Raw genomic sequence first — 18,026 nt, forward strand, 5'->3', positions numbered from 1 at the left:
GAACTAACAGATGCAAAATTGGAGTAGATGAAATTGTCAAAATTGAAGTAACAGTGGGTACATTTACTGTACACTCTGCAATAGAAGTTGATATGCTTGATGAACTTACTGTTGTAGCTGATGATGACTCAGTTAATGAAGATGATTGTATCTTGGTTAATGAATTGGTAGGCACTTGCATAGATGGTACCCGGAGCTGAGAGGAGACAGGTGAAGATTGAGAAATTGATGAAGCTGTTGTGCACACAATCTCACCAGTAGAAGCTATCTCCACAGTTGATGTAGCTACTTTAGTTGGAGAGTGAGGAAGAGATGCAATGACTTTGGCTGCAATTTTTATAGGATCATCTTCCTCCTTGGCTTGTTCAGCTTCTTCTTCCTCCATTTCATCTTCCTTGTCTTCTTCCTCAACATTTATCATCATTGAATGCAAATCCCCTGGAATATCTTCAATATCATCATCATCACTGCTATCATTGTCCTTGATTTCAACAATATCCTCACTAGATTTATGTAGATGATAGATATGTTTCCACATGTTTGTTGCATCATTTACAACATGCTCAATGTCTTTGATTAGTATCAAACAAGTGTGGAATCTAATCATCATATTACCTTCATGATCTTTCAGTGATTTCTTCACTTCTGCATTAGTGAGACTCGGTAGGAGATTTTTCAGGGTTTTCTCAAAGATATCCTTGACAGTCTTGATTGTAATTTCCCATCTTGGTTGCAACCTCTCCAATAGCTCTTTAGGGATCTGAGAGGCAATCTCGTTCGGAGAGTATTTCCATCTTCCCATTTTACTTAATACCAGTTCCACAATTTGCATTTTCTCCTATTCTGTTCTTGATTCAAACTTCAATGCTTTGAAGTTTGTGAAGCTAGCACCTTCTTCTAATTGCTTCAACGTTTTCTTAAATGTGAGTGGAGGCTTGAAAAGTACAGGTTCCTTCATCCCCTATCTTGTTCTCCTGGAAAAGACTGTAGTAGCTTGCTTTCTAGGTCTGGTGATAATCACCTTACCTTTCTTCCGTTGAGGCTCCTCTGCTTTTTATAACTTAGTTTCTTCTTCTTCTTCATCATCTTCTCCTTTCCCTTTAATAATCATCAGAGGACCAACTTCTACTTTTAGCTTTGCAATCCTTCTCTTTCCTTTGCTAATGACCTGAGGGATTTTGATTTGAAGCTCAATTCTGACCTTAGGTTCATCATAAGTTCCAAAGACTAGTTGCTTTGGGCCTACTGGTTCATTCACCTATTCTTCTAAGATATCTCTAGTTTCATCAATATTGACCTCATAAGGAAGAGGTTTCACCCATGCAACTTAGGGCCTGACTGCTTGTATGTATACTTTGTCACAATCTACCATAAAGCATACATCTTCTTTGTATTCCTCAACTAGTTTAGGTGGAATCTGGAACCTATTGTTCATTCTTTCCTTAAAATCTTCAAAGTAATTATCCAAAACACTGTCAAAATTTTCACCTAACTCTGCAATGAACTCATTTATTTGATAAAGAATGGGAATATCTTTTCTCCATACTACTGATCCTTTTGATGGAAAAGACTTTTGAACATAGAAAAATAAATAGATCAAAAGTGAACCGAATTTGTAGGAGTTGTTCTTTGAAGTCCTTATGCTTTCCATATTTTTATTAAATTGAGACAAAAGCAATTTAGACAGATCAAACTCAACATTCTTCTTTACTACCTTATATGCTAAATCTACTGCTTCACAAGGTACACTGTTTGAACGGTTCAAACTATAAATTTTATGAGCAATGACATGAATACCAAATCTTAATTCAGCGTCAGCTACTGAACTAAGCTTAAGTCCTCTACCATCTCATTTTGCTTGGGTTAGCCTTTGCAATTCTTCCCGACCTAGGGTTTTGGTAGACTTAGCTTTGCTCAACATGGGAAGGCCAGTAATCTTATTAATCATTTTCTTTGTGATAAGCACTAGTTGCTCTAACCACAATTGCTCATTGTGAACCCAACTGAGTACATACCTAACCCATTTAACTTGAAAATTCCTTTGTAAATGTGAAATGTGGGTTAACCCTTTTGTTTCAAGATGCTTATGCTCGGGTTTCAAATTTCCATCTACGCTCATTTCTCCTAGGGCATCATCAATTTTTAGGTTTCCATGTTCTTGAATGGAACATTTGAAATGAGAGTGAATGTCATTTGTAAGGAGTACCTTTGGAGGAATTTGAGACTAAGCACCATTAGGATCAGGTGATTTTGTAATTGCTGGTGCCAATTTGAAGTTCGGCACCTTCCATTCCACACCTTTAACCAGCATTTCTAAGCCTCTCTTTGCCTTGCAGCTACTACTTCCTGATGCCATTGCTGCTCGATAAGTGAAGAGAAATTTTGAACAAATTCTTCACCCTTTAAAATTTGCTCGAAATTGCTTTAAGCTTGCTCTGGAATCGCAGAAGATAACTTAGCTCAAAGTTCATAGTGAAGAATGAGATCAAATTTTTCCCTTTTTGACAAAAATTTGTCATAAATGCTTGGTACGATGGTAGATGAAATGAAAAGTTATCATCCACTTGCTCGGTAGATAGTATCAATTTGGTGATCAAAAGAAAACATTGATGTACCGACCTAACTCGATAAGGTCACAAACTGACCTTGCTCAATTGATATAACTCGGTAAATGAAACTTTATTGTACTCGACTAAACTCGGTTAAGTCTAGGATCAAAGAGTATCTGAATACTGTTCTGACCATCTTTCTTCTTGTGGAACTATTTAGGATAATTCTTAGAGGATGTAGTTCCATACTTTCTTTTATGAATATTAATCGGAGATGGTGGAGTCACTCATTTCTTGAGTGATATTGCCATTGCTTGACTTATCTTGTTCAGTAGATTTTGGAATCCACTGTTACTTCATTTCCTTCCGAATGTTGTCAGCTTTGATTTTCTTCTCATCTTCAATTCTTTCTATATTGATGCAATTTCTAGCTATATGACCAAGTTATGTACATATATAGCACCTTACAGTAGTGTCCTTCTTCCTTAGGTCATGTCTTCCACAATTTATGCCAGTATGTCCATATTCTCCACAATAGTGACATTTACACCAGGTGTTGTAGTCCCATCAAAATATGGCTTTGACAAGTTGTTTAGCTGGATTGAATGATTTGGATATACATTAGAATGCCTTGTGAGCATGTTTTTTGCATTTGTGACAGTTGCCTTCAAATTTTGGTCTTTCTTTGCACTCATTTGCTTTGTGACCATGTTGATTGCAATTGAAGCATTTACCATTGAATTTTGCTTTTCCATTGCTCCAGCATTTGTTTGATGTATGACCGAACTTGCCATAGTGATTACAAGTGGGTTTTTGATTCCTTTGTTCACCTTGTTTGGAGAATTCACCTTCTTTCTTGTATCCAAGACCAGCTTTACCTTTATGTCTATAAAGATTTTCCTCATTTTGTTGATTTAATTGATTCATATCTACTTGCGATTTCATCATTCTTTCATTGACTTGCCTTTTAGAGATTATATCATTTTCTAAGCTTTCATTGATTTGTCTCTCAGTTCTTAAATCATTCTGTAGACTTTCATTTTGTACTCTGAGAATCCTGATTTCTTCATTTGCATTAGAGAGTTGGTCTATAAGGTCTTCATGCTAATGGGATTGATTATGAATTTTATGTCTTTTATCTTCCAATTTTTCTTGTGCTTTGTTTCTTTGTTCCAAAACTTCACATAGCCTAATTGACTGTGTTTCTTGCTCTCTTTTAAGATTTCTTACCTCTTCTTGTAGAGATCTATTCTTTTCTAGAAGTTCTTTGATTGCCTTGTCAACTTCTTCTGAGCTACTTGATGGTAACAAATCTTCAATATTTTCTTCAACATAGTGATGGTCATTCATTTGTCTTGCAAGTTCCTTTCTTCTTTTTAGGGATTGAGAAAGATGCTCCTTTTCTTCTTTGAGTTGAACCATGGCCATTTCTAGATCTAACTTTTCATTTTCAATAACTTTCTCCAGTCTGAATATCTCCATAACTTAGATCTTTGCTCAAGCTGTCAAACTTTTTTCTGAGAAACAAAAATCTCTGATACCAATTGTTGGAAATATTCAAGATATAATAGGTTACTAAGAGGGGAGGGGTGAATCAGTAACAATAAAACTTTTAAGTCAATTCAGAATAACCATATACAACATTCACTCATCTAGCCTGCTGCATAAAAGAACTATTAAACATTTATACCATATATGCACAGAGATTTGGTGACCTAGAAACCTTCCAAAATAGAAAGTAAAACTGCGGTGGGGATGATACCCACAAAGCTTCATTACTGCAGTATGAAGTTGGCCGGTTAAAGCTTACAATGATCACTTTTGGTGATCTACCCTGTTAGGAGCACAGAGGATTGCTAGATCCACCTTGTTAGAGGATTTACAAACATACTTTACAAGTATGCACTATGTTAGGAGATTTGAATAAAGACAATTAAGTCTACCTTGTTAAAAGATTTACAAGAATCATTCACCTATTAGGATGAACCAACAAATCAACTTACAACTTGATTGGATTCTTTATTGTAGATCACCTTCTGTGATTGATGAAATCATTTCTGCTCCTTGTAGACCTTGCTAAGTATTCTTTACTGCTGATGAATTCGCATTATCATAATTCTATATATTCCACTTCTCATATCATATCTTATGTCCCCTTTTTTGTGCAATATTCTATATCTATATATATTTTGAATGATATAATACATTACATATATATACCATTCCAATAATTATTCATGCAAGGTCAGCCAAACACAAGTAAACAAAATATAACTGAGTTAGCCAAATAGTAAAATAAACTCAGGTTCTTCAGAAAAACTTGATGACCTTCTGATATGCGGCATCCACTATGTTACTTGGCATCATCATGCACTCGGTAGAGGTAGGGGCTCTATTCATACTAGTCATACAACATTGCCTAGAACTCGGTAACCATTGGTGACTCGATAGATATAGTATCACTCAGTAGAAACTAACTTCTTTGTTAACCTCCTGAGCTCGGTTATCACTGAGTCCTTCCTCACTCGGTCATCACTCAGTGCTTCCTCACTCAGTTAATACTGAGTGCATCTTTACTCAATTAACACTAAGTGCATCTTCACTTGGTTAACACTAAGTGCTTCTTCGCTCGGTTAACACTAAGTGCATCTTCACTCGGTTAACACTAAGTACATCTTCACTTAGTTAACACTAAGTGCTTCTTCACTTGGCTAGAACTATGTCTTCGATGCTTGGTTTGAACTGTGTCTTCAGTTCTCGGTTTGAACTATGTTGCCATCACTTGGTCTGAACTATATTACTTGGTGTGAACTATATTACTTGGTGCTTGGGTAGAACTATGAGATGAGTGTTGTCACTAATGGAAAATAAGTTTATGCCAATAATATTTTGTAGTCTATTTGGTAGTTTTTTTAATCATTAATTTAGTCATATTAGGGCACGATGGAATTGAACCACCATCCTCCTACTTATAAAGAAAGTTCTCTTCCATTGAGCTAGTACCCTTTTGAGAATAATGCAAACAATTGACAAAGTTGTCTTCCCAACATTAGCATGGTCATTGTAACATGACATACTCTTCTCCAAGAAGACAAATTTTAGTTATTATGAAAAATAATAATCTAAATCTTTATCAATAACAATTTTAACTTCTTTTAGTCAACCATTTTAAAATTATATTTCATGTCAATTATGTTTCTCTAAAATATTATAGTGATAGATTCTTATAAAATATAATTTGGAGCACTTTGGCCACACACAAGTGTTATTTCTTGTGCTAACTTGTCAGAAAAAGATACAAATGATTATGTGATCTATGTTAAGAAAATAAAGCTTTACATTAAATAAAAACATCAAACCCCATTAAAAAATCACACCTATTAAAAACTATGAAATACAATCAATTGAAATACTCACTTTTTAACATATGGAGGTGCCAAATGATCAAATATTTCCTCTTCCTTATGCTCAGGTGGGTGCTTAATGTGTTCATTAAACTTGATGTCGACATTTATTGAACCAAAGTCTACAAACAACATAAAAATAGGAATTTTATAAAAATAAGGCACATGGAAAGAATGTTTTTATCAATGATCTATAATTAAGTTATTCCTAGTAATAAGGAAAGTGATGTCAATTCATAAATGTAATAAAGAACTTAATAATATGCTTATGATAAATTGCTTTGAAAAACTTATAACAAAAGGAAATAATAGACTAGTAAAGTCTGCTATGCAATGGCTATGCTTCACCTGTTGATAACACCAATTATAGAATAAGCCCTAGAACCATACATTGATAGATCCTGAGATAGTTGATCATAGCCCTAAACTTCATAGCCTTGACCATAATGTAATGTTCCCATTTTAGAGCTAGATTTGAATGATAATAAAGCCTAAATACAAAGTTAAACAAAAAATAAATTAAATATAATCATAATCATAATCATAATCATGTTAATCAAATAAATAATAATACACTATGACATATTCTTATTCAAATTATTATAATAAAGAAAGAAAATATTGTTAATAATATTACATAATATAATTTATTATTAAAAATATGATTAAGAAGTAACATATAACATAATATTATGAATCATCTATTTTAAGATGATGAACATAATTAAAATAAAATATTAAATTATGATTATAATCTTATCCCAAGTCAATATTTTAATATTAATAAATATTAAAAATATAAAAAATATAATATATCATTATAAATAAAATAATTACAAACATCAAATATGATAAAGCTACATGTACTTAGTCACAACACTTTAAAGGGATATATATAGAAATGTGATAAGTAGCTTACATTTCTGTCACAATTGGGCACTTCCCAGTAGTCATTTACATCCACAAATAATAACAACTATTTGATAAAAAATCTAACTATTTTGGGGAAAAAACAACAATTTTTAGAGAATGTCTAACTATATTTCCATATCTATATCCCATTCAAGATAAGTGAGTTAACATAAAATGATCAATGACATAAATAAAAAGAAACAAATGACATACAAAATATTCAAAGCGCAAATCAAACTACCGCTTTGATCCATAATGTAATATCGATGTGGTAGAGTGACATCCAGATTGTAATATCAAGAGGTGTGTTTGTTTATTTCTTTGGTATTTTTTAGCTAATCTATTTATTATTTATAACTAATGCATTATTCTATGGAGGAGATGATGTGGATTAATGCATCTTCTATTATACAAATGTCATATGTTTTGGATCTATGCGTAAAGAATGTGGAGGATAGTTGCTATCATGCAAAAAATGTAAGGGCAAAAACACACTCGCAAAATTTATTTATTTATTTATTTATTTTCATAATCTTTTTCTTTCCTCTATTATTCATCCTGGTTCAAGGCTCCATCAGGAAAGAACCAGTAAGAAAACCCGATGTCTTTGTCACTACATCAAATTCAATTACAATTTACATAATATTACAATTCATTGAGTTTTCTTCAAGGCTTGCACAAAAGAACTTTTATCAAATGTCTTCATTGCATCAAGGAAAAATATAAAAGAGACAAGAATCAACATGGAGATAACAACACAAGGAGATAAGCAATTGAACATGCATTTCCACCCAGTTGCATAATAGGTCCAACAATGGACCAATATAGGGGAAAGGTGGATTTTCTTAATAGGAGAAGTCAATCACCATACCTTCACTTAGCCTTTTCGGGGCTAAAACTTCAAGAACTTCCATTCTTTCACAAGGCCCTTTCGAGGCTATATCCACAAAGATTTTCATTCTTTTACACATTCAAGAATTCTCAATAACAACAAGGTATGGGATGACAAGTAGGAGCCCATACACCCTACCCTTTCTCCCTCCTCTCTCCATGAGAGGAGACTCTACACTATTGAGATCCAACTAATGCCCTTTCCCCAAGCATGGCCACTTCTTCCCTATCCAAGGGTGAGTGTTGCCAAAAACATACCCATGAAAATCTCTCAAAAACAATCAACACACCAAGAAGGCATATGAATAACATCAAAAGAAAACAAGATAAAATCCCTCCCAAATCCACCCTCAACACACAAGCAAGAAATGCATAACTACACAATGTCTCCAACATGATTCAATCAAGATTAAAACATGAACACACATAAAGAACCATTCATGGAGTGAAGAACTCCTACCTTCATAAAATAGTTGTGGTAATGGTGGTTTGAGAAGAGCTTCCCTTTCTTCCTTCAATCTTCAAGACTTCCTCCAAAACTAGAGGATCGGGTGACAAAACTAAACTCTCCCAAAAATGCCTCTAAGTATGGTCCTTAACTCCACTAAGCTTCTAGTAACTCAAGATGAAGGTTTGGTTTTACTAACCCAAGTAAAGAACAACCCATTTTCGAAGTCAGCCTATAATAGGATTTTTAAGAGACCCTAAGAGTCAACCTATGAGGCTAAAGGGTTGGAAAGTACCCCCACCCATACCCTTACGCATAGGGGTACTTAAATTTAATGTCTCTAATCCTTTAAAGGTTTATTAGGAACAATTAAAAGTTAGGAGAATAGTAAGATCAAATTACAACTTTTAAAGGATTACAATATAAGGTTAGCACGAAATTAACAAGTAGCTTAGCTCCGCTTTTCCATTGAGTTGTCTCGGCTCATTTTCTTGCACACTCATTACACAAATCAGTAGGTCCAAAACCACATCCATAATGTGAATTACATATTAGAGGAATTATATAAATTAAAGCATCCATATACATATTTATAAGCATTAAATGACCAAATCAAATGACTGAAGTAAGCATCACACATCATAAAAATAGCTTAACAATGTTCAATTTATCCAATAATGTTCTGACATAATAGCATGAGTATCAAATAACAATGTATCATTGGTGCTAGGATGGGTCGGGGTGAGGCCTCACATCCTCCCCTACTAGGCATGAACTTCCTCCTAGAGTTCATCAAAAAGATAAGGGTACTGTGCTCGCATTTTCACTGCATCCTCCCAAGATGCCATAACCTCATCGTAGCAGTCCCATTGGACTCTAACCTAGTCCAGCTCTCGACCTCGAAGTGCTAGGGTCCATCGGGAAATAATACAGATGGGCTTTAGCACTAACTGGCCATCCAACTCCACCTTGTATACTACCTGCAACCTCAGTAATCATGGCCTGATGCTCGGCCTAGCGGTTGTCAATTAGTGTTGCATACATTTTCTTCATTGTTATACATATTTATAAGCATTAAATGACCAAATCAAATGATTGAAGTAAGCATCACACATCATAAAAATAGCTTAACAATGTTCAATTTATCCAATAATGTTCTGACATAATAGCATGAGTATCAAAATAACATTGTATCATTGGTGCTAGGATGGGTCGGGGTGAGGCCTCACATCCTCCCCTACTAGGCATGAACTTCCTCCTGGAGTTCATCAAAAAGATAAGGGTACTGTGCTCGCATTTGCACTGCATCCTCCCAAGATGCCATAACCTCATCATAGCAATCCCATTAGACTCTAACCTAGTCCAGCTCTCGACCTCGAAGTGCTAGGGTCCATCGGGAAATAATATAGATGGGCTTTAGCACTAACTGGCCATCCAACTCCACCTTGTATACTACCTGCAACCTCAGTAATCATGGCCTGATGCTCGGCCTGGCAGTTGTCAACCGTTACAAAAACTCTATGGGATCTGCCTACGTTGCCAACTGTTAGCTCTGAAAATGCCCCTCTTTGACCACTAGAGGACTATCCCTAAGAACACTCTCTAGGAATATGCCCCATGCCACCACAAGTGTAACATGGTCCTCGTGTATAGGATCGAGCACCCTGTGATTCAGACTGCTGTGGGCCTCCTGACCTACTAGATCCACTGAATCCACCCCTAGAAGACTGCTGAGTCCTCACTGGCTGTGATTGTGGGGCCTGTACTTTCTGATCTTGCCTCGGACCCTATGAATTCCACTACTTGGGCTTGGAGCCCAGATAACCCTGTGAGGGTTTCTGCTGCTGAGACTATTGGCCCTTAGGGGACCCTGTTGTGTAGTTCTAATTCCCTTTCCAAGGGGGTTTCTGTTGGGTAGAGTTTCAGTTCTGAAATCAATCCTGTGACTCCTATCTACCTTGAGTGTCCTCTGCCACTAGTGCCATCTCAACAACCTATCTGAAGGTGGTAGGAAAGGCCATACGAACTAGACCCTAAAGTGAGAAATTTAGGCCCATGATAAAACAGTGCACTCACAATTTCTTGTCCTTCATGTACTCGACCTAAGGAAGAAGCTCGAGAAACCTGCTCTCATACTGAGCCATGATGAGACCCCTTTGATGTAGTGAATGAAATTCCTCTATCTGCTTCTGCCTAAAATGCTCAGACAGATACCTCTCCCTGAACCTCTCTAGGAATGACTCCTAGGTGAGAGTATCCATGCTCACTCCTCCAATGGTCTCCTCTTGATGCCACCAATTGGAGGCATCACCTCTCAACTGATGAACTGCTAGTCATGCCTTTAGATTACTCCCATATAGACGTAATCTAAAGCACCACTGTAGGCTCTGTAACCATGCCTCTGCTACTATCCCCTTAGTGGAACCGATAAATAAAGTGGCCCAAGTCGAATCAATTCCCTGATATCATATCCTATATGTCTAGGAGGTCTTTCATGTGGGGGTCCTCTCTAGTGTATTGACTCTTCCTCATGCTCACCCCATCCCTCTAACTGTCTCGGCGGGGGACTCCTAGTCCTCTCTCAGACTCTGGGTCTGCCTCCTCCGGGTCCCTCTGCTTCCACAATTGGAATTTGTTGACCTAGCTAAACTAAAGGTCCTACTCTCTGCTGGACTACACTGATCAAAGTTTGAAGTGCATCTATAATGTCTCGGTTCAGGTTTGGTTGTGGTGGAGGTGGAGGTGGTGGCGGAGGTGGAGGTCCATCCTCTTGTCCTACTCTACAACCTCTCACCCTATGACCTCTACCTTGTCGGTTGCTCTATGTAACAGGAGGCATCCTACACAATTAAAGTTTTTAGTTAAGTTCAAAAGCATAATGGTTTTAGGTCCTAGTGTTGAAACACGGGCTCTGATAACAAAATGTCATGCCCAAAATGTAAGGGCAAAAAAACACCTGCAAAATTTTATTTTATTTTATTTTAATTTATTTATTTATTTTTTCATAATCTTTTTCTTTCCTCTATTATTCATCCTAGTTCAATGCTCCATCGAGAAAGAACCAGTAAGAAAACCCAATGTCTATGCCACTACATCAAATTCAATTACAATTTACATAATATTACAATTTATTGAGTTTTCTTCAAGGCTTGCACAAAAGAACTTTTATCAAATGTCTTCATTGCATCAAGGAAAAATATAAAAGAGACAAGAATCAACATGGAGATAACAACACAAGGAGATAAGCAATTGAACATGCATTTCCACCCGGTTGCACAATAGGTCCAACAATGGACCAATATAGGGGAAAGGTGGATTTTCTCAATAGGAGAAGTCAATCACCATACCTTCACTTAGCCTTTTCGGGGCTAAAACTTCAAGAACTTCCATTCTTTCACAAGGCCCTTTCGAGGCTATATCCAAAATGATTTTCATTCTTTTCCACATTCAAGAATTCTCAATAACAACAAGGTATGGGATGACAAGTAGGGGCCCATACACCCTACCCTTTCTCCCTCCTCTCTCCATGAGAGGAGACTCTGCACTATTGAGGTCCAACTAATGCCCTTTCCCCAAGCATGGATACTTCTTCCCTCTCCAAGGGTACGAGTTGCCAAAAATATCCCCATGAAAATCTCTCAAAAATAATCAACACACCAAGAAGGCATATGAATAACATCAAAAGAAAACAAGATAAAATCCCTCCCAAATCCACCCTCAACACACAAGAAAGAAATGCATAACTACACAATGTCTCCAACATGATTCAATCAAGATTCAAACATGAACACACATAAAGAACCATTCATGGAGTGAAGAACTCCTACCTTCATCAAATAGTTATGGCAATGGTGGTTTGAGAAGAGCTTCCCATTCTTCCTTCAATCTTCAAGACTTCCTCCAAAACTAGAGGATTGGGTGACAAAACTAAACTCTCCCAAAAATGCCTCTAAGTATGGTCCTTAACTCCACTAAGCTTCCAGTAACTCAAGATGAAGGTTTGGTTTTACTAACCCAAGTAAAGAACAACCCATTTTCTAAATCGGCCTATAATAGGGTTTTTAAGAGACCCTAAGAGTCAACCTAGGAGGCTAAAGGGTTGGAAAGTACCGACACCCATACCCTTACCCATAGGGGTACTTAAATTTAATGTCTCTAAGCCTTTAAAGGCTTATTAAGAACAATTAAAAGTTAGGAGAATAGTAAGATCAAATTACAACTTTTAAAGGATTACAATATAAGGTTAGCACAAAATTAACAAGTAATTTAGCTCCGCTTTTCTGTTGAGTTGTCTCGGCTAATTTTCCTGCACACTCATTGCACACATCAGTAGGTCCAAAACCACATGCATAATGTGAATTACATATTAGAGGAATTATATAAATTAAAGCATCCATTTCTCAATTAAATAATTGTTTATCTAATTCTACTCATATTTCTGACCTTTCGACTTTCATAACCAAATGTATTAGTGTTGCATACATTTTCTTCATCGTTATACATATTTATAAGCATTAAATGACCAAATCAAATGACTGAAGTAAGCATCACACATCATAAAAATAGCTTAACAATGTTCAATGTATCCAATAATGTTATGACATAACAACATGAGTATCAAAATAACAATGTTTCATCGGTGCTAGGATGGGTTAGGATGAGGCCTCATAGTTGCTTTCTAGAGACCTTGTAAAAAATTGACATTCACTCTACTCTAGCACAATCTAATTTTTTTTATCAATACTTACTCAATTAAATACAAGGGGAGTAAAATCCTTGTTTGGCGAATAAAATTAGACATACCAAATCTAGATATATAACAAGTTTGCATTAATCAACATGCTAGCTCTATAGATGACTGTGATGTTAATAGTTGAGACAAGGAATGAAATGATCATAAAATGGATCCCTTATTACTCAGGCCATGTGCACTAAGAAAAAAGTGTATTTTAACTCTTAAAATAGAATGAAATGAATCCCCCAAAAAGAAGGGTGACTCTTAATTGAACATTAACCAAAGGGATAAAATTAACAATCCTACTAAAAATAAGCATAATGATAATCAACTGTCCAACTAAAGATAAGCATACCTAGTGTTGGCTCCATGCACTTTGACAATCTAAGGGGTAGCATCCTAGTCTAGGATATTGAGTGAGAAGCCATGTGAGATAGATGTGAGCATCTCAACTATGTAAAATTGGAATGTGTCTTAAACATTGGCCCAAGGGAAAGAGATTCCTTTAATGCCAACAATGGAGATTTTTCTACTAATGAAAGATATGGTTCCAGGAAAATATCAGGTACAAACTTGTTTGGTTGTAGGTTTGACAAATTAATTCGAGGAACAAAAAGAAACAAATGGTAATCATTTGGTGTCTCAGGATGAAGACATTCATTTCCTAAATATGCATTTATTCTTGCTAGGAAGTCAGGGATAATCCCATCTACTTTAGAAACTTGTACAAAAGAATTGATTTCCATTCCTTGATATGAGATAAAATTAAAGGTTTTCATTTCTCAAGGTGTAGAAAAAAATTGACATATTATGATGGTGGAAGCACTTGACCATGTTTGAAGCACATAACAGAAAGCATTTATTGGCATCTTGAAATAAAACACTACTAGATAGTGCTATTGTATTGGCAAGTTTCTTGATCTCCTTTATGGTAGAACTAGAGATAGTAACATTAGTTTCAAGTACTTTAGAAATAAGCTTAATGTTTGTTCTTTTCTTAAACTACATAAGTATAACACTATCATTATATTGTATCATGATCTTGTCCCAAACCATATTAAATTGAATTTTATTTAAGGCACAAAGAGTGGTATTTGTGACATCAAGGTTACATTATAATATTATTTCATGCACATTCTCAATGCTGACAAGAACACTAATGTTTTCTTATTTTGTGAATTTGTGAAAATCAATCAATGTTATGTATTTCCCATCATTATCTTTTGTAGGATTTTGATAAAGCTGATATTTTTTCTCATGTTTACTAAATATGTTCATTGTCAAGCTTTGAATTTCCTTCCAGGTGAGATCAAATTCAAAGATTCCTTGATCCTTCTGAATGGTTGTAATTGTTTTCAAATGAGAAGGATAAAATGTAGAGTTTGAGGCTATAGTTTTCCCCACAAAAATCTATGGTGATTCCCTATAGAACATGATGCCATATTTTGTTATCTGGACACTACAATCAATATAATCAACAAGAGATCATAGGTGAGGGTAAAACTTAAGAGTAAGAACATTGGTGGTACGGTTAGAAAAAAGAAAAGGCAAAGACTTATTAGAGGGAGAATGGGGGCACCATTTTGATCTTAAAAATTCTTGTGGGCTAATGGAGTTTTAGTGAAACAATAAGAAAGAGCAACAGATATGAACTAAAAATATATTAGGCATTTACTTGCCTTGGCACAAAATATAAGACACTATGGGGCAATCTCTTCCACATTAGTTAGATTTCGTATGATATGACTTTCGAAGTTGAATATTGTGTAATTCCCATATGAGTCAAATGATGAAAGAATTAGTCTATTTCTCTCAATATAATATGAACATATCATTTAGTTTGGTCTCCCTGGGGAAGTACCACCAAAATATATCTATATGAAATGGTATGAGATTTTACTTCATATACATGTAAATTAAAATTTTCTTGAGCCACACAAACCATGGTTTTTGAATCTTCCATTATTTCATTATTCATATTTTTCTCTATTAATATCTTCAATACATTTGGGAGAAGCTATAACTTTATCCTGTTTGTTAAAAATTAAAGATTTCATGACGTTTTGGAATACTTCTCGTTAAATTTTTAAGTGTTGGAACTTTTTTTGTAGATCATTCTTGGCAATTCATTATCAGAGTCATATTAGTTATAGAGCAGGGTCAAAGTTGTTATTATGTGGGGTGTTTAAATGCAAGAAGGTGATCTAACCTATTGCCTAGTTGTGCATGAAATTTGGAACATATAAGGATTCCTAGATTTGATGAATTTTGAAACTGTAATACCCTGCTTCAGACTTGCACCCTATACTACATGCTGTGTTGAAGGCTGCAAACTTATGTATGATGTGAACTATTTGTTTCAATTATGTTTATTAAGAAGAACTTCAATGTTTTCAATTGTTCATTCATTATAATTATTTTTCAAATCATGTCTGGGTCTCCAAATGCTTATTGAATGAATGTGAATTACATAGTAATTGTCAAGTTGTATTAGATAAATCATATTTTCTTAATAGAACTTAATTATTTAAGTTATTAGTGTAAGAGTGAAAAAAAAATGCAGCAATAGGGTGATCTCTTACATTTTAAACAATGTTAGAAAATGAGTACTACTTCTTGAAGAATAAAATGTGGAAGATAATTAGTTGATTGAACATTTGATCTAGAAAATGAAAAATAGGGTAATATTTCACATAAAATATACCATGTGGAAATTTTTCTTAAAATTTCACAATAGCTATAAATACTTTCCAAGCTTTATATATCATTTCAAAGATTGAATATTACATCACTTATAATTACTAAAAAAATATCTCAAAACATATCCTTGAGAACAATGTTTGAAAGTGGACTTTGAAATTAGTTAATCACTTATCATATAATTCTAATTTATGGTCTCAATCATCTAATTTTATTTCCACCAATTACAATATTTTTCAACATTATTTGACCAGAGTGCTAGATGATCTAGGAGATTCATATTGTATAACAATATTTGAGCAGAGTGCTAGATGATTTGGGAGATTCACTATGCAATATTATTGTTATTACATTTGATTTCAAACAAACATATGATTACAAAAATATTTTGAGAAGATTTCGCATGGGAAATGTTACACTTTGTATTGGGCCATCCTTTATCAAGGTTACAACAACACATAGCTTCAGATGCCCATACATAGAGAAAAATAAATCTTAAAAAGAAACACTAGCTATTAAGTAAACCATCTACAGAAAAATTATATCAAATTTTTGAAAGAATAAATCATGTACCAAGATAGGGAACTTCCTTTGAAGATAATGACAGAGAAGGCAATGGCCCTCTCATTAGAATGTAGGCTGAGCTCATGCTTCAAACCCTTCTCCAAAAATAGCTTTCTACCAAAAATAGATGGAGCAAGTTGTACTTGAGGAGTCCACACACAACTTCTCTTGCACAATTTTGAAAAAATGAGATTCAACAGAAAGAAGGAAGCAATTGTAAATAGTCCATCATCATTTTAATACCCTCATGCATGCTTATTAATTGATGCAAATAAGTGAAAGAAAACTAGTCAAAGCAAGTTGTAGAGGTTGGTGGTGAGCATCATAATTATAATAGGCAAATAGAAGAGCTAGAGGCATCCCTAATGTGAGGGAAAGATAATTTGAAAGAAATTTCCCATCTATCTTCTACAGAGAGTGCATGCTGTAAGCCTTTATTGAATACAGTTGAGCTAAGTGAGTTGTGCAAGGAAATACACCTTAGGAACTTTCATGACGGAGCTCCTTATCAATTTAACCATCCTATTATGGATGTATTTTCTAGACCTGGTCCTAATGTACATGATTTATATACATATTTGGAGGAAAAACAAGCATTGTGCAAAGACAAATCAGAGAGAAATAAATATTCAATTGTAATTGGAAACTCAGTAGAAAAGGGAGCATACTAAAAAGTATTAATGGAAGTGCCAAACTACAATAGTCTCACTGGTGACTTAATTTCAAACATAAAATTTTTATTAAACAAGCTTTCAGAAGATGAAATTCATGAGATTCCTAGTAGAAATTTGTCAAATTATATTCCTAATCACCTTTCTCATATCCTTTACATCAAGAATCTGTCCTCTGATGCAAAGGAAATAGATCTCATTTATTTGTTTGTTCGATTCCAACATCCTAGAAAGAAATTACTTTTCTGCCTTATGCAGCATGGGAAAATGAAAGGGTGGGCTTTTGTTACATTTCCAGATACTAATACAGTGGCAGAAGCCTTTAAAATATGACATTTCTTTCAATAATCTAGAATTATTTAAAACTAGGGTTTGAAGTAAAAATGTTCAAGAAAAGAGTTGCATCCAAAAAATATGTAAATCATAACAAATCAAATGCAAATGCACCATGCCTTGAAAGCTACAACCTTGCGCTTATTCTAATAAAATTAAGCTATAGATGAATGTGATGCATGATCTTTCAGGGCACTATCACCCTTTGGGACTATCTCTAGGGGGACATTATCACATGGTATACCAATTGTTGTGAACAAATGAAAGATCTATTTAGGAAAGAAAAGAAGAGAACTTGACCTAGCTATGAAGCCAATTTAGCAAGCCCCACACCTTTCCAACTTGAGCCACACCAACTCCAACTCATGGTCATAAAGAATAACAGAGAAGGTAAATCCATGGCTTCTCTTTAGATCTAGTCTAGAAATTCTTGTGATCAAGTCATGGAAACTAAAATCCATGGTCGCTCTTTAGATCTAGTCTGGCAGTGCCTGCGATCAAGTCATGGAAAAGGTAATTACATATTTTAGGATTTTAGATGAAGTTGTTTTAGGCTTAGTTTTTATCAAATTAAAAAAGGTATATCCTATGCATGTACCCCTCAGATCATTTTCAATTTTAAAGACTTTTTCATAATTATATTTTATATTTAATTGATGATTTAAAAAAGAGGGTATTATTCTATTTAAGAATCTAAATTATATTTTAAAATATAATATTAGTATTATTACATAATTTAAAACATGTTTAGTATTTAATTAAATAGTATATTCTATAATATTTAATAATTACTACATATATAAAAGTAATAATAATATG

General features: G+C 34.6%; 1 pseudogene; it reads left to right on the forward strand.

Moving 5' to 3' along the window:
• Positions 1–9,613: 9,613 nt before the first annotated feature.
• On the forward strand, positions 9,614–17,222 carry LOC149532003 (uncharacterized; annotated as a pseudogene).
• Positions 17,223–18,026: the final 804 nt, after the last annotated feature.

Source organism: Cupressus sempervirens, chromosome 11 (assembly GCF_028749045.1).
Source record: "Cupressus sempervirens isolate cs-2001-9-10 chromosome 11, ASM2874904v1, whole genome shotgun sequence".
Taxonomy (NCBI): Eukaryota; Viridiplantae; Streptophyta; class Pinopsida; order Cupressales; family Cupressaceae; genus Cupressus; species Cupressus sempervirens.